The 24,747-nt window shown below is 38.1% G+C and overlaps 2 protein-coding genes across 2 annotated transcripts in view; both read left to right on the top strand.

Moving 5' to 3' along the window:
* Positions 1-24,747, top strand: part of LOC134844621 (huntingtin-interacting protein 1-like) — a 477,037-nt gene that overhangs the window by 280,009 nt on the left and 172,281 nt on the right. The gene's annotated exons all lie outside the window — the stretch shown is intronic.
* Positions 6,485-24,747, top strand: part of LOC134857315 (DENN domain-containing protein 4C-like) — a 139,097-nt gene continuing 120,834 nt past the window's right edge. The window contains exon 1 of the mRNA XM_063873711.1: positions 6,485-6,496. The gene's annotated coding sequence lies outside the window, so the exon portion shown is untranslated. The remainder of the gene's footprint in view (positions 6,497-24,747) is intronic.

The following is a 24,747-nucleotide window of genomic DNA, read 5'->3' as shown; positions in this document are numbered from 1 at the left end:
GAAAAATTTAGCAAGAACTTTGTTCAAGTAATAATAAGAGCTACCAGGCAAGGAGAGGACCGGTCTTAATGGGGTATTCACTTTATGCACTTTCGCCAACCCATAAATCCTGGCGGGCTGCCCCCCAGTAGACCTCATCCTTGTGTAGAGACTCTCACTTATTTCATCTTTTTTCCTCATAGCCAACAACTCCTTATTGATGTCTCTTTCTATCTTCAAAACAATCGCATCATTTGTTCCTTTACTTTTGCTGAATTGATTTGAATCTAATGTATCCGACAACTTGTTCTCGTAGGTGTCCTTTCTCATTACACAAAAACCCACGTCTTTGTCATACGGTACCGCAACTAATCCATTACTCTTCAGATGCTTTCAGGCCTTCTCAACGCCTTTGTCAGATGGTGTTTGTTTCACCCTCTTAGCATAGGCTTTTGCCACAGCTTCGATCTCACAAAGGGCCTCCCCGGGGACTTTACGATTTTCGAGATCCGATAGAAAGATGTCAATGTCGGCGAGAAAGTAAGTCTCATTAAATTTATCCCTGACGGGATGCTTTGGCCCTAATGCCAACACTTTTTGTACCCAATTTGGTAATTCAACATCATCAAGGGCTCTTACCGAACCCTCACCTTGCTTCCCTAGAGGTCGGTCTTGCCTTTCTGATAGTTTCATTAGCTTCTTCTGATGGGTCTCTTTGACTGTTGCTGTTTGTCTTTGTCCCCTAGGACTTAAATATTTAATTACCGAAGGCCAAAACTTCTCATCTACACCCCTCTGTACGGCGCCTCTCGCCCTTTCTAGTTTGACTTCAACGTTTTTCTCATCTGTCCTTGCCTTGTTTATCTCCGTTCTTAGAAATTTTGTCTGAAAACTGTGTACCGCTTGGTTCGAAAACACACCATTTTCCGGTACCCTGAACCTCAAAAAATCAGGTATAATGTCGTTTTCTAGACAAACTCTCAAAAATTTAACACGTTGGTGACAATTGATAAATTTAACATATATGGACGCATAATCACGGACTAATTTCCAAATGAGTTTGTTTTTCAAAGTCCAAATCAAGAATGGAGGTGGGAGTTCAACTGTGCTCATTGGTTTGCAGGCCACGAGGAATAAACCTCACGTGACACAAAGCAACTCAAATAACACAAGTTTAACTCACCCTCTCCGTTGAAGCCTCCTCGTCAGTCCGACCAACAGTTGCTTCGCCTATGTTCACCAGTCTTCTTTTCTCCGCCCTCCTTCTCGATTGAGATTTCTTTTTCGTGTTTGAACGAAGCTTGGACAAGACAGCTGGCAGGTTGTCTTGGTGTTCAAACACAATCCTCAAAGACTTTGGCTCCAGCTGGACGTCCTGGTGCAGTGCCTGATAATCGTTGACCAGCTCCGTTCTTCTCTTCCTCTTTGAAATGAGACACTTTGTAATAGGAATGACAAGAATACCCGAGCTGATCAGCTGGTTCCTGATATCCGGTGTACCGTTTCTCTGACAGTATACAATTGCGCTGATATTTGTCAGTGTCTTCAGGATTTCTGTCAATTCCTCTGCAGTGCAAGCTCTGAAATTGTTTGTGCGGTGGCTGTTGATAGAATTATTGATGATGTCGTGCCACACCACCAATTGACGTTTTTCTGCTAGAGGTGCCCTGCAGAGTAGGCTTGCAAGGTTCTTCTGTGGGTTCGTGGTGTTCGGGTTTAAAGAAAGTCCCGGAATAGCCAAAATTTTGGGTAGAAATTGTTCTTTTTCCGGGTTGCTAAGTTGTTCCAGGCTGTGGTAGAGTGAGCTAGCTGCTACAATGTAGACCATTTCAATTCTAACATGGTAAAATATAAAAAGATTTTTCAACTAAAAAGATTTCTCCACTAAAACAAGGGAAAAAATAAATTTAAAATTACGTCTCCTTGTAGAAGAGACTGTAATTGAGAATTGGCTCAACGCCGTAGAGTTTCAAAATTTTACATCTAAATATTTTGAGAATGCGTTAAAATTGTAAATTCAAACAAGCATTTTCGCACATTTTGTGCATCCTCAGGTTTTAAAAATTCTAAACTATCTGTACAAAATGATCAAAGATCATAAAAAGTGTCACACACATCATTACTTCAAAATTTAAAAATTCAACCAATCAAAACTTTACAAATATCTCTGAAATTATGTAACAACTATTATGTAACATTTTAAAACATTTTGTCACACGTTTCTGTGAGTTTTTGTTCATTTTTATTTTCACATTTTCGTTTTGAGGCTAATTTTTATGCTAACATGTAAGTTTTTTCATAATTTTTTTTGTTTTAGCCAGAATTTTTCGATTCTGGAACTATAGCCTTAGTATTCTAGTGTCGTTAAATCATGTTCCGATATATCTCAAGCATTGCGATTTAGTGGTATACCGGAAATTAGCATGGGTACTGACAGCAAAATTGACAAATCGAGAATTTTAGAGCACGATGAAAAAATGATAAGTGATACAATGAAAATTCTTGGTGCAAATGCAGAGAAAATTTCCTCTTTCCGCAGACTCGGAAAATTCAACGCAACTAAAAAAGACCCAAACAAATTTTGGTGAAGTTTCGAAACTTGTTAAATAGTTTCAAATAACGTTATGCCTGGATCGTCAGCTACAACTCGAATACCATCGAAGCAGCAGGAGTGCTGCACCACATGTAACATGTCGAAAGGGGATGAATGGATCTTATGTGAGAGGTGTCAGAGATGGACACATAATTGGGATATTCGAAGGATGAGTTCAAGTTTTTGGAGAGGGCAAATGTGACCTTTACATGTAACAGCTGTCTACAGAGACCTCCAATTAATGCAATTGAAAGGAATTGAGCAGGGATATCACGGAGCTCAAAGAGAGTGTGGAAAGTACTCGGACTATGGTGGAGGAAGTTCTCTTATGTAGACGGCCCCAGCAAACCGTAGCCAAGTAAAGCGAGGTCGTTAAGGTTCAGTGGTAAACCTGAATATAAGGATGCGGAAAATGAAATTACAGAGAGGGTTGATCGTTTAAAACTTTTTGAGCATAATGAAAAATTGATACGAAGTGCTTTTGAAAATTTGGGATTAAACTCAATTGAATTTTCATCTTTTCGGCGACTCGGAAAATGCAAACTTGGGAAAACACGACACAGGCAGATCCTTGTACAATTTCGTGACGTTTTTACTGTATAAAAATTACTCGCACGCGCCCCCAACTTAAAAATGTACGAACCGGAGTATATGGGATACAAATACTCGATTTTTATTTCAAAATTTCAAAAAAAACAAGAGCAAACAAAAGAGCAATCATTTTTGAAAAAACGCAGAGAGCTAGTTAACGAAGGAACAGCGTACACTGATATCAAAATACGAAAAGGCATTTTATACTTGAAAAACAGGCCAGTTGACTTTTCCAACCGACTAAATGATTCAAAATTCGAAATTTCAGCTATGTTTTACAATATCCGGAGTTTGTTTAAATTATCAAGACGTCAAAAATTTTCAAAAATTTTGAATAGCATCCCATTTGATTTTGTTTGCAGAGACTTGACTAATAAATGAACAAACGGATTCAGAGCTGTTTTTACCAGAATACCAATGTTTTCGCTCTAATCGTAAATCGCCATTGAAAACTAAGCCCATGGTGGTTCCATGATATGCGTTAAGTCAAGCTATAACTCCGAACAAGCCTTTAGTTCTGCAGTTCTGCAGAACAAGCCTTTAGTTCTTCCGAAGTTTTGCAGTTACTTCTTACGTTAATTTCAATCAAAAGAAAATTTTGATTGTATGTTGCTATAACTCACCGGCAAATAGTGAATATGCGTATACAAGTGAAGAACCAGCAAGACTTTTCAATAATATAAATTAGCTGACAAAAAATTGCGATGATATTATCATTTACGGCGATTTCAGTTTTTCCACAATTAACTGGTGTAGCTTGCCTTCAAGAAAAATTTTTGGAGCGAAAATTTTTGAGCATAATCGAAGAAAACAACTTTCAACAAAAAATAGACTTTAATACACCAGCAAGCGGTATATTACATCTCATTTTGGTTAGTGATAACATAGAATGCGTAAATTTGAAGCAAATGACCAGCAACGAATGTCAAATCACCAAAATGAGAAATCACTACCCAATTTATCTTTGTTTTTTGGCTATAGGGCAGAACAATATAAAAAGATGTTGAGTAAAAAGTGGTTTGTATAGTTTTCGTAGTGGAGTTTATGAAAAATGAATGTGCTTTGTTTCAACAAATCCGTTCAATTCTTATTGCTGGTCGAACCCAAATTGCACCTTTGGCTGAATGTTTTTCTGAATGAAACTATACCAAAAAGAACCCAGCATCGAGCTTCTCTTCCACCATGGATAAGCCAGAGTACTTTTCATCTAATTAAATGTCTTAAGACAGCAAGAAGAACATATAAATATATGCATCCAAAGGTTCTGAAACTGAAATAAATGCTGGAAAAATGCTGTGGAAATGACAAGATAGAATATGAACAAAATCTAGCAGCCGAGAGATCAACTGGGAAGTTTTTTAAGTATTTCAGGGCCTTCAAAAAATCAAATATACGCAGCCTTGTTTTTTATAAAAGTAAAAAGCAGAAAATGACAGTGACAAAGCCCAACTATTTTCGAAGTTTTTGTTTTGCATCCGTTTACGTACGATCTTCTGAATTTTATGAGCCTTTTCAAGATTGTTCAGAGAATTGTTTTCTGAGCCACCTAAATTTCGAAGAAACTGAAATCGAAAGCATGTACGAAAACCTAAATGTCAACAAAAGTAAAGAGCCCGATGAACTACCACCAGTGCTTTTTCGGAAATGTTGAAAAACGAATTCATATTCACTTTTTCAAATCTTTACTAAAATTCTACAATTTTCTATCTTTCCAGACTTGTCGAAAAATGCAATAATCAGTCCAATTTTCTAAAAGGTTAATAAAGCAGACAAAGAAAATTATAGACCTGTTTCTATTTTATCTCTGCCGTCTAAATTTTTTTAAAAAAATTGTCTTCCTTCGACTATTTGATCATTACAATAAGATTTTTAACAAATCTCAATTCGGATTTCGAAAAAATCGGTTAAAAACTCAACAACTAATGACGTTTCTGAATGAAACATATAATGGAATCAAAAAGGGAGAAGAAATTTTTTTTACAGAATTTAGGAAAGCTTTCGACAGAGTTGAGCATGGAATTTTGTTACCAAAATTGTTTTCAACAGAGTCAGGGGTAAAATTTTAAAACTGATAAGTTTTACCTTACCAACAGGCACCAGATTGTTCGAATAAATGGCAAAGAGTCTTCAATAGAAAAAGTTACCAGTGGAGTGCCACAGGGTAGCATACTGGGTCCTTTATTTTTTCTGGTCTTTATTAACGACCTACCAGATTACTGTGTAAATCTTAAAACTAAGTTATTTGCAGACGATGCTAAATTCTTCAGTTCTGGTCAGGCACAAGAGCAAATCCAAAGTGACCTAAATAATGTGTTTAATTGGACCATCGACAATAATATGTCCTTCAATTTAGACAAATGTACGTATCTAAAATTAGAAAAAAAATGATTTTTACTTCAACGGATTCAAGATCAAAGAAATAGACGTACAAAAAGACCTCGATTGACAATATCAAGTGATTTAAACTGGAATATCCACATAGACAATGCATGCAGGAAAGCAAACCGTGTATTTTTTATGATAAAAGGGAATACAAACAATCTGAGTCGTACTGCAAAATTGAACCTTTATAAATCTATGGTAGTCCCAGTTTTAACATAGGCCAGCCCCTGCAATGGATTAAGCAAATATGTCACAAATGAACTTGAGACTATTCAAAAAAGAATCATCAAATAGATTTTTCCTGGAAAATTGGCATTCAAAGAAAAAATTGCTCAATTGCAAATTTTACCGCTTCCTATGTAAATACAGATAAATAATATCAGAGTCCTCTCGCGGTGTAATGTTTCAGCTGAAACGGCCTAAACGCCTGAAAGCTGAACAAAATTTCTTCTATCAAACTTGCAGACTGGTTATTACTTTAAAGATAAAGTTTGGTTGAAATTTGGAGAATATAATGAAGTTGACAATAGCACGTGGAAAATTGGGTGCGATTGTGCGGCGAACAACTGCCGCAGCAAGACGTACATATGACGATACAATGAACGGGGTAGGACCCCATGTTGAAACACCAAAGCCATCCTACAACTACTACTATTACGGCAGATAGATTATTTGCGCGTGCGGCCATGTTAAAAAATTACGAACCAAACATCAAAAGAAACAAGTAATCAGTTTTTCTATCAAAATCCTTGAAAAAAGAGGACCAAGAAAGCGAACGAAATTTCTTTAAGAAAAGGCGCGAGGTACTTGAAAGCGGAAACGAAGCAAAGGATAAAAAAACTGAAATAACATACTATTCCTGAAAAACCAAGCAGTAGATTGCACTGAATGACTACTAAACACAACTTGAGAATTAAGAGCACTATGCTGCAATGTAAGAAACTTATTAAAACTAGAAAGAAAAAAAACTTTTTTGAACAGTATAATTTTAAAGAAATTTTATTTGCCTGTCTGAAACATAGCTTACAAATGGAATCCGCGAACCCGAGATCTTTCCTGTAAATTACAACTGTTTTCTATCAAACACAAGATCTTCGCTGCAATCAATATCTCACGGTAGAACATTATTTGGCTATATTCAAGCTTAATGTCAGAACGTGCAAATTTTAGTTTTTATACCAACGGAGCGGCAGTTCCATGCTACATTAATCTTTATGAACGGAAATTGCCTCATTTTATCTATGAACAGAGTTGTGTCTTGTTATCTACCGCCTGCAAATAGAAAATATGCTCTGAAACTAAATGAAATACATAACCTGTTTAAAGACATCAATAAATTGCGGAAGAACTGTGATTTGTTTATTTCTGGTGACTTAAATTACCCCTCAATAAATTGGTGCAACATGCTATCAATTGAAGAAACCAAAATATCTTTTTTGGGAGAAATAGAATATCTTGAAGTTCATCAAAATGTTATGTTTAACACTGCCTCAACTGGTACTCTCGATTTGATCTTCACCAGCAATAAAATCCATGAAACAGATATTCAGACAGTAACGATAAATTGGGAAAACTTTCAAACCATTATCCGGTCGAAATCTCTTTCAACGTAGAGTTATCGGATCATTGAAAATTATAGACCAGTCTCCCTTCCTTTGTATAGTTTCAAAAATAATAGAGCGTATAAAATTTGGGAGATTGTATGAACATCTATCACCTATTTTTCAGAGTTCGAAAATCATATAGCATTCATTGTTGATAAATGCACCCACGTAAGCTTTACTAAAAGTTCAAACAAATTTTGCTTCAACGACACGGAAATTAAATTAGTGGACAGTCAGAAAAATCTAGGGGTTATAATTTCAAATGACATGTGCTGGAATCACCACATTGACAAAGCAAAGTTAAAAGTTAATAAATCTTTCTTCGGGATCAAAAGAATTATATTGAATTTAAACAGAGTAGCGAAACTGAATTTATTCAAATCCATGATAATCACGGTGATTCGTTACGCAAGTCCTTGCTTTGGTTTAAATAAGTACGTAATGTTCGAATTAGAGACGACTCAGCGAAGAGCAGTAAAATGGATTTGCGTTAGTAGTGTCCCATACAAAGAAAACTTGAAAGTACTAGGGATTCTTCTTTTGCCAATGTATGTTCAGCTAAACAACTTTCTGTTGCTTTCAAAATTGATTTTGGGACGTTTCGAGGCATTTAGTCTAGACATACTATAGTACACAGAGTTTTCGCGTGCCAATTTGTTTCAGCTGAGATGTCGTGGAAAGCCAGATGCAAACAAAATTTCATGTACCAAACCTGTCGACTTGCGAATGTGTTAAAAATCGATTTAAGAGAAGGTATTGGCTAGTAACCACGACTTCTAAAAATCGTCTGGTCAAAATTCGAGCAATACAAGGTGGGCGAAAAGTGCACTTGGAAATTAGCGTGCGATTGTACGACGAACAATTGCAGAAATAGAAGTGTTATATAAAACGAGAAACTGACGGAGTCAAAAGCCCTTGTGTGAATCACAAAATTCATATTACTACTTCTCACCACTAATAGTAACAAGAAAGCCGGAACCAGACTCCACGGCCTGTTTGTGGGACAACACAACGATGTAACATTCGCCCGAAAAGCACACAACGACTGAAAAAATTTAGATCCTATAACGACTGGCTAGCGTCAAGATAGAGCTCCACGTGTTTTTAACCGTCTCTACCAAAGCCAGTTCAAATGGTCCTCTGTAACATTTGACCAGGATGGCGCCAAAATGCCTGGCAATATCGAAACTTTATAAGGCAAGCCGAGTGAAAAAATTGGCAGTTTTGAGGATTTAACAGTGCTAACCGTGCAATTTGACGCTTTGGGAGAGGTTAATTTGAAATGACGAAGTAGTTTTTTAAAAACTCGTTTGAATTAGAGGCACGAAAACCAAAAACCGCGAAAATTAAAACAGACCGATTTTCGCTGAAAAACAGCACCATTGACTTTCGATAGTTAGAAAAAAACGCGAGCACTGTGTTGAAGTTACGATCGAGGCTGTCCGAATTGTAACAATTGTAACTGTACAATCGTTACCGAGAAGTTCACGAGATATCGGAAGGGTATCGGGAGGATTTTACCACCCTTTTAGAAAGATAATAAGACCGCTCTTTGTTAGGATTCTAGAATCCGAAAGGGTCTGGGGAAGAAACTGAAACTACATTTTAACAATTTTTAGCTTTCGGATATGTCCTGACTGAATCAAATAACATTAAAATTCGTTATCAGATAATGAGAAACTTGGAGTTGAGGGAAAGGGTTGATCCATCTCCGATGGATATGATGATTTTATCTACTGAACAAAAAGAATCATAATATGATAATAAGCAGTAGCCTTGCTTTTAGTAGTGACCTCGTTGTCTGGAGATACTGAGACACAGCCATGAGCTCACTATTTTCCATGTAACTAAGCTAATCTGCGCGTTCTGGCCGATAGCCCGAAAACAGTGATGACTTTGTCGACCCAATGTTGAAGGACCACACATAGAACTGGCTTTGGTGGAGACGGTTAAAAGCATATGAAGATGTGTTTAGACGCTAGCCAGTCGTTTCATAACCTAGCTTTATTTTTCGTCGATATGTACTTCCGGGCGAATGTTACATAATTGTTTATATGGCGCTAATGGGTGTCAATCTTTCAACATCATGATCGGCAGATCCATCAACAAGCACTCCGTGCCGAGCGGAGACTCAAAATAAGGCCCTTAACACAGGGCCGTAAGGGTGGCTCGGAAAGCGGAAGCCTTCCGGATTCCCGGGCCTTAGTTTTTTAACCTAATTAAGATAGAAAATTCACGTATCGTGAAGGGTGGGAGATCGGCCGTCCCTTCGTTCCCTGAGCGTTACATGACCAAAAATACTTGAAGATATGCAAGAAACCAAACAAAAATTAATGTAGTACCAAACAAAAAAGACAAAAACATAAAAAAGAGCCGAAAAAACAATAAAATTATAAAATCAGTACAAATCATCCCCCCAGACGAGATGTGATCCGACCCTACAGTTTGTTGTTATTAGATATTTTGTTGTTATAGGCGTTTATATCAAACAAAATTGTCATGATTAAAATTGGGGCCCGTTTTTGGTTTCTGTGCTGTAGGGTTTTTTGAGCACGTTAATGCTAATTTTCGCTCAATCCGGAAGGGTCTTGGTAAGAGAGCGGAAGACTAATCCGGCAAGCAGTGCAAGGAGCAACAGAAAGGGTCTCAGGGACAACAGCAATCGACTGTTAGGTATCGTTAACAAGTTTTGTATCACTTTTGGTACAGAAATTAAGAGATCAATCTGTGGTGGGCTCGACAGTGACTGTACTGTAGTGACCCTCCACCGAGTTGCGAATGTCGGAGTTAAGCTCCTTAATTCGGATGTTGATTACACCCGGAGGGGTATAATATTATTAGTATAACTATTTATACTGCCTGTGTTAATAATCCTATATCGTTTTTCTGTAAAAAAAAACATAACAAACAGACCGGTTTTTAGGGTCAAAATAGTGATATTTTGATCCCCCCACAAATCGCGATAGTTGAGATATCGACATTTTTTGAAACTGAAAAAAGCGCTCAATTGATGAGTTACTCCGTAACTGCACTATTAAAATTAGTGGAACCGGTGAAAATTAGTTCGAACGTGGTTGGAACTAATTGGGTGACGAAATCCGAAATTTCGTGATTTTTGAAAAACGAAACGTCATAAAATAGGGAAATTTTTAAAAATTTTTGAAATAGAGCGATAAAAATTGTTGTTCGGACAACATACACTAGTGAGTCGACAGGTTTTAGCACACGCTTGCCAATAGCCTTCCTGGCCCTGGTGAAATTGACCTTAACATGTTTGATTTAGTTGATTCATCAATCCGGAGGGGTCCAAATAGCATTGTTTTTGGCAAGTTTTTTCGGCTGAACTGTTTTAGACCGGGTTTTTGCCTCGAACTAGAAACGTATAGGCCTTTTGAGCTTGGATCGATAATTTTTAAGTCAATAAAACAAGAATTGCGAAAAAATTTAGACGGAAACTATAAGTTGAAAGCCGAGTTCGCATCAAAGACGGTTCGAATTATAAGTTTAGAATAATTGGACAGCTCCAATTCATCTTGGTACCACTAGACCAAAAACTAAGCAAGCCTAGTAACATTGTAATTGTTTTGGGAAAGAAGTAAGCATACAAAAACTTTCTAAATTGTTTTTAGCAAAAACTACCGATTTGTGAAGAAGACCCTTCACGTTTAGTAATTTTTTTTTGGAAAATTCTTATACCCCTACCATACGGTAGTAACGGTTGAATAAAGCAATTTTACGCTATTCTCGACAAAAAGGAATGGCTAGGGAACCCAGAAAAAAGTAGTCGAGTCAAAACTAGGCTAGTTATACGACCCTTCACAGTAAAGGAAAATTGTTAATCAAGCAGTTTAGCCTCAATCTGGAAGGGTCTAGGACCAAAATGCATCCTTCCTAGTTAGTTTACTTAGCAAAATAGGCTTTGAGACCGTATCCGGAAGGGTCTCGGGCATTGTTTTTAATCGATCCGGAAAGGCCTTTTTTGCCGATTAGGAGGGGTCCCAGTTCGGAGGGTTCCTATTTTTGTCAAACCAGAAAGGATCTCAATTCGGAGGGGGGCCCTATTTTTGTCAACCCGAGGAGTCTCAATTCCCAGGGGTCCTATTTTTGACAATTAGGAGGGGTTCCAATTCGGAGGGGTCCTATTTTTGTCAATCCGGAGGGCTCTTTTATAACGAACGCGATCGTTGAGATACTGAACATACGTAGACGAAAATAAGATAAATAGTGACTAGTATTAAGATATTAGGAATCAGGCAGGAGACTGGTGACTGCACTGGTAATTTGCCTATAAAAAATTGAAAAGAGCATAGTGAAATAAAAACAGGTCTAAACCCGGATTTTCGCGGCTGTAGGTCTAGTTGAAAACAGAATTGGACACTGATTTATTTGGATTAAAATCCAGACTAATTTTTGGAATAGTGGTTGCCCTGAGAGTTTTAGTAGGTCTAGCGCGTTCAATCCGAAGGCTAGATAGGAAACACAGAACTCCGTGGATGCAATAGTCGCCCACCTGAGAAGGATACTGCCTTCAAGTTTTGTATGTTTAGTGCGTTACTTAACAGGAAAAGCTCTTTCTTTAGAAACAAGTTCAACTATTAAATTGCGACAGACCGAATGCGATACACATTCATTTTTTTGAATTACGTTTTTTTCTTTCTCCTTCTCCTTTTGGTTTTATATCATCATAAATAATTCTCAATTGGGTAGTGACTATTTTGCAGGTAACTTAGTTAATCTGCGCGTTCTGGCCGATAGCCCGAAAACAGTGATGACTTTTTTGACCCAATGTTGAAGGACTACACATAGAACTGGCTTTGGTGGAGACGGTCAAAAGCATATGAAGATGTGTTTAATTGAAATATATCAATTAGGTCCCAATCTTTCAGAGTGAATAGCGAAATCTCAGATCCAATGCCCGTAACAAGCGGAGTGCTCCAAGGCAGCATCCTCGGGCAATTTTTTTTCCTAGCTTTTGTTAATGACTTGCCCTCTCTTTGCCAAAATGTCACACCTTTATTTTTCGCCGATGATGCAAAATTCATCAGCCTAGGATTAGCTAAAGAAGAATTTCAAAATGATTTTAATGTGATAACAGGACAACCGAAAATCATATGCCATTCAATGTTGAAAAATGCACCCACGTAAGCTTTACTAAATGTTCAAACAAATTTTGCTTCAACAATACGGAAATTAAATTAGTGGACACTCAGAAAAATCTAGGGGTTATAATTTCAAATGACATGTGCTGGAATCTCCACATTGACAAACCAGTCTTAAAAGTCATAACAACTTTCTTCGGGATCAAAAGAATTATATTGATTTAAACAGAGTAGCGAAACTGAATTGATTCAAATCCATGATAATCCCCGTCATTCTTTATGCAAGTCAGTGCTTTGGTTTAAATAAAAACGTAATGTCCAAATCAGAGACGATTCAGCGAAGAGCAGTGAAATGGTTTTGCGTTATTAGTGTCCCATACAAAGAAAACTTGAAGGTACTAGGGATTCTTCTTTTGCCAATGTATGTTCAGCTTAACAACTTGCTGTTGCTTTCGAATTGATTTTTGGACGTTTTGAGGCATGTAGTCTAGACATACCATGTTACACAGAGTTCTTGCGCGCCAATTTACTTCAGCTGAGACGTCCAAGGAAAGCCAAATGCGAACAAAATTTTATGTACCTAACCTGTCGACTTGCGAATGTGTTAAAATCGATTTAAGAGAAGGTATTGGCTAGAAACCACGACAGTGATGACTTTTTTGACCCAATGTTGAAGGACCACACATAGAACTGGCTTTGGTGGAGACGGTCAAAAGCATATGAAGATGTGTTTAATTGAAATATATCAAACAGGTCCCAATCTTTCAGAGTGAATAGCGAAATCTCAGATCCAATGCCCGTAACAAGCGGAGTGCTCCAAGGCAGCATCCTCGGGCAATTTTTTTTCCTAGCTTTTGTTAATGACTTGCCCTCTCTTTGCCAAAATGTCACACCTTTACTTTTCGCCGATGATGCAAAATTCATCAGCCTAGGATTAGCTAAAGAAGAATTTCAAAATGAATTTAATGTGATAACAGGACAACCGAAAATCATATGCCATTCAATGTTGAAAAATGCACCCACGTAAGCTTTACTAAATGTTCAAACAAATTTTGCTTCAACAATACGGAAATTAAATTAGTGGACGCTCAGAAAAATCTAGGGGTTATAACTTCAAATGACATGTGCTGGAATCTCCACATTGACAAATCAGTCTTAAAAGTCATAACAACTTTCTTCGGGATCAAAAGAATTATATTGAATTTAAACAGAGTAGCGAAACTGAATTGATTCAAATCCATGATAATCCCCGTGATTCTTTACGCAAGTGAGTGCTTTGGTTTAAGCAAAAACGTAATGTCCGAATCAGAGACGATTCAGCGAAGAGCAGTGAAATGGTTTTCCGTTATTAGTGTCCCATACAAAGAAAACTTGAAGGTACTAGGGATTCTTCTTTTGCCAATGTATGTTCAGCTTAACAACTTGCTGTTGCTTTCGAATTGATTTTTGGACGTTTTGAGGCATGTAGTCTAGACATACCATGTTACACAGAGTTCTTGCGCGCCAATTTACTTCAGCTGAGACGTCCAAGGAAAGCCAAATGCGAACAAAATTTTATGTACCTAACCTGTCGACTTGCGAATGTGTTAAAATCGATTTAAGAGAAGGTATTGGCTAGAAACCACGACAGTGATGACTTTTTTGACCCAATGTTGAAGGACCACACATAGAACTGGCTTTGGTGGAGACGGTCAAAAGCATATGAAGATGTGTTTAATTGAAATATATCAAACAGGTCCCAATCTTTCAGAGTGAATAGCGAAATCTCAGATCCAATGCCCGTAACAAGCGGAGTGCTCCAAGGCAGCATCCTCGGGCAATTTTTTTTCCTAGCTTTTGTTAATGACTTGCCCTCTCTTTGCCAAAATGTCACACCTTTACTTTTCGCCGATGATGCAAAATTCATCAGCCTAGGATTAGCTAAAGAAGAATTTCAAAATGAATTTAATGTGATAACAGGACAACCGAAAATCATATGCCATTCAATGTTGAAAAATGCACCCACGTAAGCTTTACTAAATGTTCAAACAAATTTTGCTTCAACAATACGGAAATTAAATTAGTGGACGCTCAGAAAAATCTAGGGGTTATAACTTCAAATGACATGTGCTGGAATCTCCACATTGACAAATCAGTCTTAAAAGTCATAACAACTTTCTTCGGGATCAAAAGAATTATATTGAATTTAAACAGAGTAGCGAAACTGAATTGATTCAAATCCATGATAATCCCCGTGATTCTTTACGCAAGTGAGTGCTTTGGTTTAAGCAAAAACGTAATGTCAGAATCAGAGACGATTCAGCGAAGAGCAGTGAAATGGTTTTCCGTTATTAGTGTCCCATACAAAGAAAACTTGAAGGTACTAGGGATTCTTCTTTTGCCAATGTATGTTCAGCTTAACAACTTGCTGTTGCTTTCGAATTAATTTTTGGACGTTATGAGGCATGTAGTCTAGACATACCATGTTACACAGAGTTCTTGCGCGCCAATTTACTTCAGCTGAGACGTCCAAGGAAAGCCAAATGCAAACAAAATTTTATGTACCTAACCTGTCGACTTGCGAATGTGTTAAAATCGATTTAAGAGAAGGTATTGGCTAGAAACCACGACAGTGATGACTTTTTTTGACCCAATGTTGAAGGACCACACATAGAACTGGCTTTGGTGGAGACGGTCAAAAGCATATGAAGATGTGTTTAATTGAAATATATCAATTAGGTCCCAATCTTTCAGAGTGAATAGCGAAATCTCAGATCCAATGCCCGTAACAAGCGGAGTGCTCCAAGGCAGCATCCTCGGGCAATTTTTTTTCCTAGCTTTTGTTAATGACTTGCCCTCTCTTTGCCAAAATGTCACACCTTTACTTTTCGCCGATGATGCAAAATTCATCAGCCTAGGATTAGCTAAAGAAGAATTTCAAAATGATTTTAATGTGATAACAGGACAACCGAAAATCATATGCCATTCAATGTTGAAAAATGCACCCACGTAAGCTTTACTAAATGTTCAAACAAATTTTGCTTCAACAATACGGAAATTAAATTAGTGGACACTCAGAAAAATCTAGGGGTTATAATTTCAAATGACATGTGCTGGAATCTCCACATTGACAAACCAGTCTTAAAAGTCATAACAACTTTCTTCGGGATCAAAAGAATTATATTGATTTAAACAGAGTAGCGAAACTGAATTGATTCAAATCCATGATAATCCCCGTCATTCTTTATGCAAGTCAAGGCTTTGGTTTAAATAAAAACGTAATGTCCAAATCAGAGACGATTCAGCGAAGAGCAGTGAAATGGTTTTGCGTTATTAGTGTCCCATACAAAGAAAACTTGAAGGTACTAGGGATTCTTCTTTTGCCAATGTATGTTCAGCTTAACAACTTGCTGTTGCTTTCGAATTGATTTTGGACGTTTTGAGGCATGTAGTCTAGACATACCATGTTACACAGAGTTCTTGCGCGCCAATTTACTTCAGCTGAGACGTCCAAGGAAAGCCAAATGCGAACAAAATTTTATGTACCTAACCTGTCGACTTGCGAATGTGTTAAAATCGATTTAAGAGAAGGTATTGGCTAGAAACCACGACAGTGATGACTTTTTTGACCCAATGTTGAAGGACCACACATAGAACTGGCTTTGGTGGAGACGGTCAAAAGCATATGAAGATGTGTTTAATTGAAATATATCAAACAGGTCCCAATCTTTCAGAGTGAATAGCGAAATCTCAGATCCAATGCCCGTAACAAGCGGAGTGCTCCAAGGCAGCATCCTCGGGCAATTTTTTTTCCTAGCTTTTGTTAATGACTTGCCCTCTCTTTGCCAAAATGTCACACCTTTACTTTTCGCCGATGATGCAAAATTCATCAGCCTACGATTAGCTAAAGAAGAATTTCAAAATGAATTTAATGTGATAACAGGACAACCGAAAATCATATGCCATTCAATGTTGAAAAATGCACCCACGTAAGCTTTACTAAATGTTCAAACAAATTTTGCTTCAACAATACGGAAATTAAATTAGTGGACGCTCAGAAAAATCTAGGGGTTATAACTTCAAATGACATGTGCTGGAATCTCCACATTGACAAATCAGTCTTAAAAGTCATAACAACTTTCTTCGGGATCAAAAGAATTATATTGAATTTAAACAGAGTAGCGAAACTGAATTGATTCAAATCCATGATAATCCCCGTGATTCTTTACGCAAGTGAGTGCTTTGGTTTAAGCAAAAACGTAATGTCCGAATCAGAGACGATTCAGCGAAGAGCAGTGAAATGGTTTTCCGTTATTAGTGTCCCATACAAAGAAAACTTGAAGGTACTAGGGATTCTTCTTTTGCCAATGTATGTTCAGCTTAACAACTTGCGGTTGCTTTCGAATTGATTTTTGGACGTTATGAGGCATGTAGTCTAGACATACCATGTTACACAGAGTTCTTGCGCGCCAATTTACTTCAGCTGAGACGTCCAAGGAAAGCCAAATGCAAACAAAATTTTATGTACCTAACCTGTCGACTTGCGAATGTGTTAAAATCGATTTAAGAGAAGGTATTGGCTAGAAACCACGACAGTGATGACTTTTTTTGACCCAATGTTGAAGGACCACACATAGAACTGGCTTTGGTGGAGACGGTCAAAAGCATATGAAGATGTGTTTAATTGAAATATATCAATTAGGTCCCAATCTTTCAGAGTGAATAGCGAAATCTCAGATCCAATGCCCGTAACAAGCGGAGTGCTCCAAGGCAGCATCCTCGGGCAATTTTTTTTCCTAGCTTTTGTTAATGACTTGCCCTCTCTTTGCCAAAATGTCACACCTTTACTTTTCGCCGATGATGCAAAATTCATCAGCCTAGGATTAGCTAAAGAAGAATTTCAAAATGATTTTAATGTGATAACAGGACAACCGAAAATCATATGCCATTCAATGTTGAAAAATGCACCCACGTAAGCTTTACTAAATGTTCAAACAAATTTTGCTTCAACAATACGGAAATTAAATTAGTGGACACTCAGAAAAATCTAGGGGTTATAACTTCAAATGACATGTGCTGGAATCTCCACATTGACAAATCAGTCTTAAATGTCATAACAACTTTCTTCGGGATCAAAAGAATTATATTGAATTTAAACAGAGTAGCGAAACTGAATTGATTCAAATACATGATAATCCCCGTGATTCTTTACGCAAGTGAGTGCTTTGGTTTAAGCAAAAACGTAATGTCCGAATCAGAGACGATTCAGCGAAGAGCAGTGAAATGGTTTTCCGTTATTAGTGTCCCATACAAAGAAAACTTGAAAGAACTAGGGATTCTTCTTTTGCCAATGTATGTTCAGCTTAACAACTTGCTGTTGCTTTCAAAATTCATTTTTGGACGTTATGAGGCATGTAGTCTAGACATACCATGTTACACAGAGTTCTTGCGCGCCAATTTGTTTCAGCTGAGACGTCCAAGGAAAGCCAAATGCGAACAGAATTTCACGTACCTAACCTGTCGACTTGCGAATGTGTTAAAAATCGATTTAAGAGAAGGTATTGGCTAGAAACCACGACTTCTAAAAATCGTCTGGTCAAAATTCGAGCAATACAAGGTGGGCGACAAGTGCACTTGGAAATTAGCGTGCGATTGTACGACGAACAATTGCAGAAATAGAAGTGTTATATGAAACGAGAAACTGACGGAGTCAAAAGCCCTTGTGTGAATCACAGAATTCATATTACTACTACTCACTACTAATAGTAACAAGAAAGCCGGAACCAGACTCCACGGTCTGTTTGTGGGACAACCCAACAATGTAACATTCGCCCGAAAAGCACACAACGACAGAAAGTAAATTTTGATCCTATAACGACTGGCTAGCGTCAAGATAGAGCTCCACGTGTTTTTAACCCTCTCTACCAAAGCCAGTTCAAATGGTCTTCTGTAACATTTGACCAGGATGGCGCCAAAATGCCTGGCAATATCGAAACTTTATAAGGCATCCGAGTAAAAAAATTGGCAGTTTCGATGGATTAACAGTGCTAACTTTGCAATTTGACGCATTGGGAGAGGTTAATTTGAAGTGACGAAGTAGTTTTTTAAAAACTCGTTTGAATTAGAGACACGAAAACCGAAAACCGCGAAAATTAAAACAGACCGATTTTCGCTGAAAAACAGCACCATTGACTCTCGATAGTTAGAAAAAAACACAAGCACTGTGTTGAAGTTACGATCGAGACTGTCCGAATTGTAACGATTGTAACTGTACAATCGTTACCGAGAAATTCACGAGATATCGGAAGGGTATCGGGAGGATTTTACTACCCTTTCAGAAAGACAATAAGACCGCACTTCGTTAGGATTGCAGAATCTGAAGGGGTCTGGGGAAGAAACTGAAACTACATTTTAACAATTTTTAGCTTCCGGATATGTCCTGAACTGAATCAAATAACATTAAAATTCGTTATCAGATAATGAGAAGCTAGGAGTTGAGGGAAAGAGTTGATCCATCTCCGATGGGTAAGATGATTTTTATCTGCTGAACAAAAAGAATCGTAATATGATAATAAGCAGTAACCTTGCTTTTAGTAGTGACCTCGTTGTCTGGAGATACTGAGACACAGCCATGAGCTCACTATTTTCCATGTAACTAAGCTAATCTGCGCGTTCTGGCCGATAGCCCGAAAACAGTGATGACTTTGTCGACCCAATGTTGAAGGACCACACATAGAACTGGCTTTGGTGGAGACGGTTAAAAGCATATGAAGATGTGTTTAGACGCTAGCCAGTCGTTTCACAGGGCCGTAAGGGTGGCTCGGAAAGCGGAAGCCTTCCGGATTCGAGGGTTTAGTTTTTTAACCTATTTAAGACCGAAAATTCACGTATCGTGAACGGTGGGGGATTGGCCGTCCCGTCGTTCCCTGAGCGGTACATGACCAAAAATACTTGAAGATATGCAAGAAACCAAAAAAAAAGTAATGTAGTGCCCAACAAAAAAGACAAAAACATAAAAAATAGCCGAAAAAACAAAAAAATTATAAAATCAGTACAAATCATCCCCCCAGACGAGATGTGATCCAACCCTCCCATTTGTTGTTATTAGATATATTGTTGTTATAGGCGTTTATATCAAACAGTATTGCCATGATCAAAATTGTGGTCCGTTTTTGGTGTCTGTACTGTAGAGTTCTTTGAGTATTTAAGCACGTTAATGCTAATTTGTACTCATTCCGGAAGGGTCATGGAAAAGAGCGGAAGACTGATCCGACAAGCAGTGCAAGGAGTAGCAGGAAAAGTCTCAGGGACAACAAAAATCGACTGTTAGTTATCGTTAACAAGTTTTGTATCCATTTTGGTACAGAAATTAAAAGATCAATCTGTGAGGGGCTCGACAGTGACTGTACTGTAGTGACCCTCCACCGAGTTGCGAATTTCCGAGTTAAGCACCTTAATTCGGATACTGAACAAACCCGGAGGGTTATAATATTATTAGTATTACTATTTATACTGCCTGTAATAATACTCCTATATCATTTTTCAGTAAAAAACATAGCAAACAGATCTGTTTTTAGGGTCAAAATAGTGATATTTTGATCACCCCACAAATCGCGATTTTTGAGATATCGACATTTTTTGATACGGAAAAAAGCGCTCAATTGATGAGTTACTCCGTAACTGCACTATTAGAATTAGTGGAACCGGTGAAATTAGTTCGAAAGTGGTTGGAAGTATTTGGGTGACGAAATCCGAAATTTCGTGATTTTTGAAAAACGAAACGTCACAAAATAGGAAAACTTTTCAAAATTTTTGAAATAGGGCGATAAAAATTGTTGTTCGGACAACATACACTATTGAATCGACAGGTTTTAGCACACGTTTGCCAATAGCCTTCCTGGCCCTGGTGAAATTGACCTTAACATGTTTGATTTAGTTGATTCATCAACCCGGAGGGGTCCAAATAGCATTGTTTTTGGCAAGTTTTTTCGGCTGAACTGTTTTAGACCGGGTTTTTGCCTCGAACTAGAAGCGTATAGTTTTTTCGAGCTGGGATCGATAGTTTTTAAGTCAATAAGACAAGAATTGCGAAAAAAAGTTAGACGGAAACTATAAGTTCGAATTATAAGTTTAGAATAATTGGACAGCTCCAATTCATCTTGGTACCACTAGACCAAAAACTAAGCAAGCCTAGTAACATTGTAATTGTTTTGGGAAAGAAGTAAGCATACAAAAACTTTCTAGATTGTTTTTAGCAAAAACTACCGATTTGTGAAGAAGACCCTTCACGTTTTGTAATTTTTTTTGGAAAATCCTTATACCCCTACCATACGGTAGTAACGGTTGAATAAGGCAATTTTACGCTGTTCTCGACAAAAAGGAAGGGTTATGGAACCCAGGAAAAGAGAGTTGGGTCAAAACTAGGCTAATTAGACGACCCTTCACAGTTAAGGAAAATTGTTAAATAAGCAGCTTAGCCTCAATCTGGAAGGGTCTAGGGCCAGAATGCATCCTTCCTAGTTAGTTTATGTAGGAAAATAGGCTCTGAGACAGTATCCGGAAGGGTCTCGGGTATTGATTTTAAACGGTCCGGAAAGGTCATTTTCGCCGATTAGGAGGGGTCCCAATTCGGAGGGTCCTATTTTTGCCAATCCGGAAGGGGTCCCAATTCGGAGGGGGCCCCATTTTTGTCAACCCGAGGAAACCCAATTTCGAGGGGTCCTATTTTTGAGAATTAGGAGGGGTTTCAATTCGGAGGGGTCCTATTTTGTCAATCCGAAGGGCTCTTTTTTAACGAACGCGACCGTAGAGACACTGAACATACGTAGACGAAAGTAAGATACATAGTGACTAGTATTAAGATATTAGGAATCAGGCAGGAGACTGGTGACTGCACTGGTAACTTGCCTATAAAAAATTGAAAAGAGTGAAATGAAAACTGGTCTAAACCCGGATATTCGCGACTCTAGGTCTTTTTGAAAACAGAATTATACACTGATTTATTTGGATTAAAATCCAGACTACTTTTTGGAATAGTGGTTGCCCTGAGAGTTTTAGTAGGTCTAGCTCGTTCAATCCGAAGGCTACATAGGTAACACAGAGCTCGGTGGATGCAAAAGTCGCCCACTTGAGAAGGATACTGCCTTCAAGTTTTGTATGTTTAGTGCGGCACTGAACAGGAAAACCTCTTTTTTAGAAACATGTTCAACTATTAAATTGCGACAGACCGAATGCGATACACATTCATTTTTTTGAAATACGTTTTTTTTCTTTCTCCTTCTACTTTTGATTTTATATCCTCATAAAAAATTCTCAATTGGGTAGTGACTACACTATCTTTTAAATATATTGATACATGAGCTCACTATTTTGCATGTAACTAAGTTAATCTGCGCGTTCTGGCCGATAGCCCGAAAACAGTGATGACTTTGTCGACCCAATGTTGAAGGACCACACATAGAATAGGCTTTAGTGGAATCGGTCAAAAGCATATGAAGATGTCTTTAGACGCTAGCCAGTCGTTTCATAACCTAGCTTTATTTTCCGTCGATATGTACTTCCGGGCGAATGTTACTTGTATGTTTTTATGGCGCTAATGGGTGTTAATCTTTGAACGTCATGATCGGCAGATCCAATAACAAGCACTCCGCGCCGAGCGGAGGCTCGAAAAAAGGCCCTTAACACAGGGCCGTAAGGGTGGCTCGAAAAGCGGAAGCCTTCCGGATTCGAGGGTTTAGTTTTTTAACCTATTTAAGACCGAAAATTCACGCCGACAATTTTTAGCACAAGTTTGCCAATAGCTTTCCTGGCCTTGGTGAAATTGACCTTAACATGTTTGATTTGGTTGATTCATCAATCCGGAGGGGATCCAAATAGCATTGTTTTTGGCAAGTTTTTTCGGCTGAACTGTTTTAGACCGGGTTTTTGCCTCGAACTAGAAACGTATAGGCCTTTTGAGCTGGGATCGATAATTTTTAAGTCAATAAAACAAGAATTGAGAAAAAAGTTAGACGGAAACTATAAGTTGAAAACCTTTCGAGTTCGCATCAAAGACGGTTCGATTTATAATTTTAGAATTATTGGACAGCTCCAATTCAGCTTGGTACCATTAGAACAGAAACTAAGCAAGCTTAGTTATAAAGTAATTGTTTTTTGAAAAAAGTAAGCATACAAAAACTTTCTAGATTGTTTTTAGCAAACCTACCGATTTGTGAAGAAGACCCTACACGTTTTGTAATTTTTTTTTTTGGAAAATCCTTTTACCCCTATCATATGGTAGTAACGGTTAAATAAGGCAATTTTACGATATTCTCGACAAAAAGGAATAGCTAAGGAACCCAGAAAAAAATAGTCGAGTCAAAACTAGGCTAGTTATACGACCCTTCACAGTTAAGAAAATTGTTAATCAAGCAGTTTAGCCTCAATCTGGAATGGTCTAGGGCCAAATGCATCCTTCCTAGTTAGTTTACTTAGCAAAATAGGCTTTGAGACCGTATCCGGAAGGGACTCGGGTATTTTTTTAAACGATCCGGAAAGGCCATTTTTGCCGATTAGGAGGGGTCCCAAATCGGAGGGTTCCTATTTTTGTCAATACGGAAAGGATCTCAAATCGGAGGGCTGCCCTATTTTTGTCAACCCGAGGGGTCCCAATTCCGAGGGGTCCTATTCTTGAGAATAAGGAGGGGTTCCAATTCGGAGGGGTCCTATTTTTGTCAATCCGTAGGGCTCTTTTTTAACGAACGCGATCGGAGAGATACTGAACATACGTAGACGAAAGTAAGATACATAGTGACTAGAATTAAGATTTTAGGGATCAGGCAGGAGACTGGGTTATGGAACCCAGGAAAAGATAGTTGAGTCAAAACTAGGCTAATTAGACGACCCTTCACAGTTAAGTAAAAATGTTAAATAAGCAGCTTAGCCTCAATCTGGAAGGGTCTAGGGCCAGAATGCATCCTTCCTAGTTAGTTTATGTAGGAAAATAGGCTCTGAGACAGTATCCGGAAGGGTCTCGGGTATTGTTTTTAAACGGTCCGGAAAGGTCATTTTCGCCGATTAGGAGGGGTCCCAATTCGCAGGGTCCTATTTTTGCCAATCCGGAAGGGGTCCCAATTCGGAGGGGGGCTTCATTTTTGTCAACCCGAGGAAACCCAATTCCGAGGGGTCCTATTTTTGAGAATTAGGAGGGGTTTCAATTCGGAGGGGTCCTATTTTGTCAATCCGAAGGGCTCTTTTTTAACGAACGCGACCGTAGAGACACTGAACATACGTAGACGAAAGTAAGATACATAGTGACTAGTATTAAGATATTAGGAATCAGGCAGGAGACTGGTGACTGCACTGGTAACTTGCCTATAAAAAATTGAAAAGAGTGAAATGAAAACTGGTCTAAACCCAATCCGAAGGCTAAATAGGTAACACAGAGCTCGGTGGATGCAATAGTCGCCCACTTGAGAAGGATACTGCCTTCAAGTTTTGTATGTTTAGTGCGGCACTCAACAGGAAAACCTCTTTCTTTAGAAACATGTTCAACTATTAAATTGCGACAGACCGAATGCGATACACATTCAATTTTTTGAAATACGTTTTTTTTCTTTCTCCTACTTTTGATTTTATATCCTCATAAAAAATTCTCAATTGGGTAGTGACTACACTATCTTTTAAATATATTGATAGATACATGAGCTCACTATTTTGCATGTAACTAAATTAATCTGCGCGTTCTGGCCGATAGCCCAAAAACAGTGATGACTTTGTCGACCCAATGTTGAAGGACCACACATAGAATAGACTTTAGTGGAATCGGTCAAAAGCATATGAAGATGTCTTTAGACGCTAGCCAGTCGTTTCATAACCTAGCTTTATTTTCCGTCGATATGTACTTCCGGGTGAATGTTACATGTATGTTTTTATGGCGCTAATGGGTGTTAATCTTTGAACGTCATGATCGGCAGATCCAATAACAAGCACTCCGCGCCGAGCGGAGGCTCGAAAAAAGGCCCTTAACACAGGGCCGTAAGGGTGGCTCGGAAAGCGGAAGCCTTCCGGATTCGAGATTTTAGTTTTTTAACCTATTTAAGACCGAAAATTCACGCCGACAATTTTTAGCTCAAGTTTGCCAATAGCTTTCCTGGCCTTGGTGAAATTGACCTTAACATGTTTGATTTGGTTGATTCATCATTCCGGAGGGGTCCAAATAGCATTGTTTTTGGCAAGTTTTTTCGGCTGAACTGTTTTAGACCGGGTTTTTGCCTCGAACTAGAAACGTATAGGCCTTTTGAGCTGGGATCGATAATTTTTAAGTCATTAAAACAAGAATTGCGAAAAAAGTTAGACGGAAACTATAAGTTGAAAACCTTTCGAGTTCACATCAAAGACGGTTCGATTTATAATTTTAGAATTATTGGACAGCTCCAATTCAGCCTGGTACCATTAGAACAGAAACTAAGCAAGCTTAGTTATAAAGTAATTGTTTTTTGAAAGAAGTAAGCATACAAAAACTATCTAGATTGTTTTTAGC

The sequence above is a fragment of the Symsagittifera roscoffensis genome, chromosome 1 (genome assembly GCF_963678635.1).
Source record: "Symsagittifera roscoffensis chromosome 1, txSymRosc1.1, whole genome shotgun sequence".
Taxonomy (NCBI): Eukaryota; Metazoa; Xenacoelomorpha; order Acoela; family Convolutidae; genus Symsagittifera; species Symsagittifera roscoffensis.
This window is presented reverse-complemented; position numbering and strand designations above follow the sequence as displayed.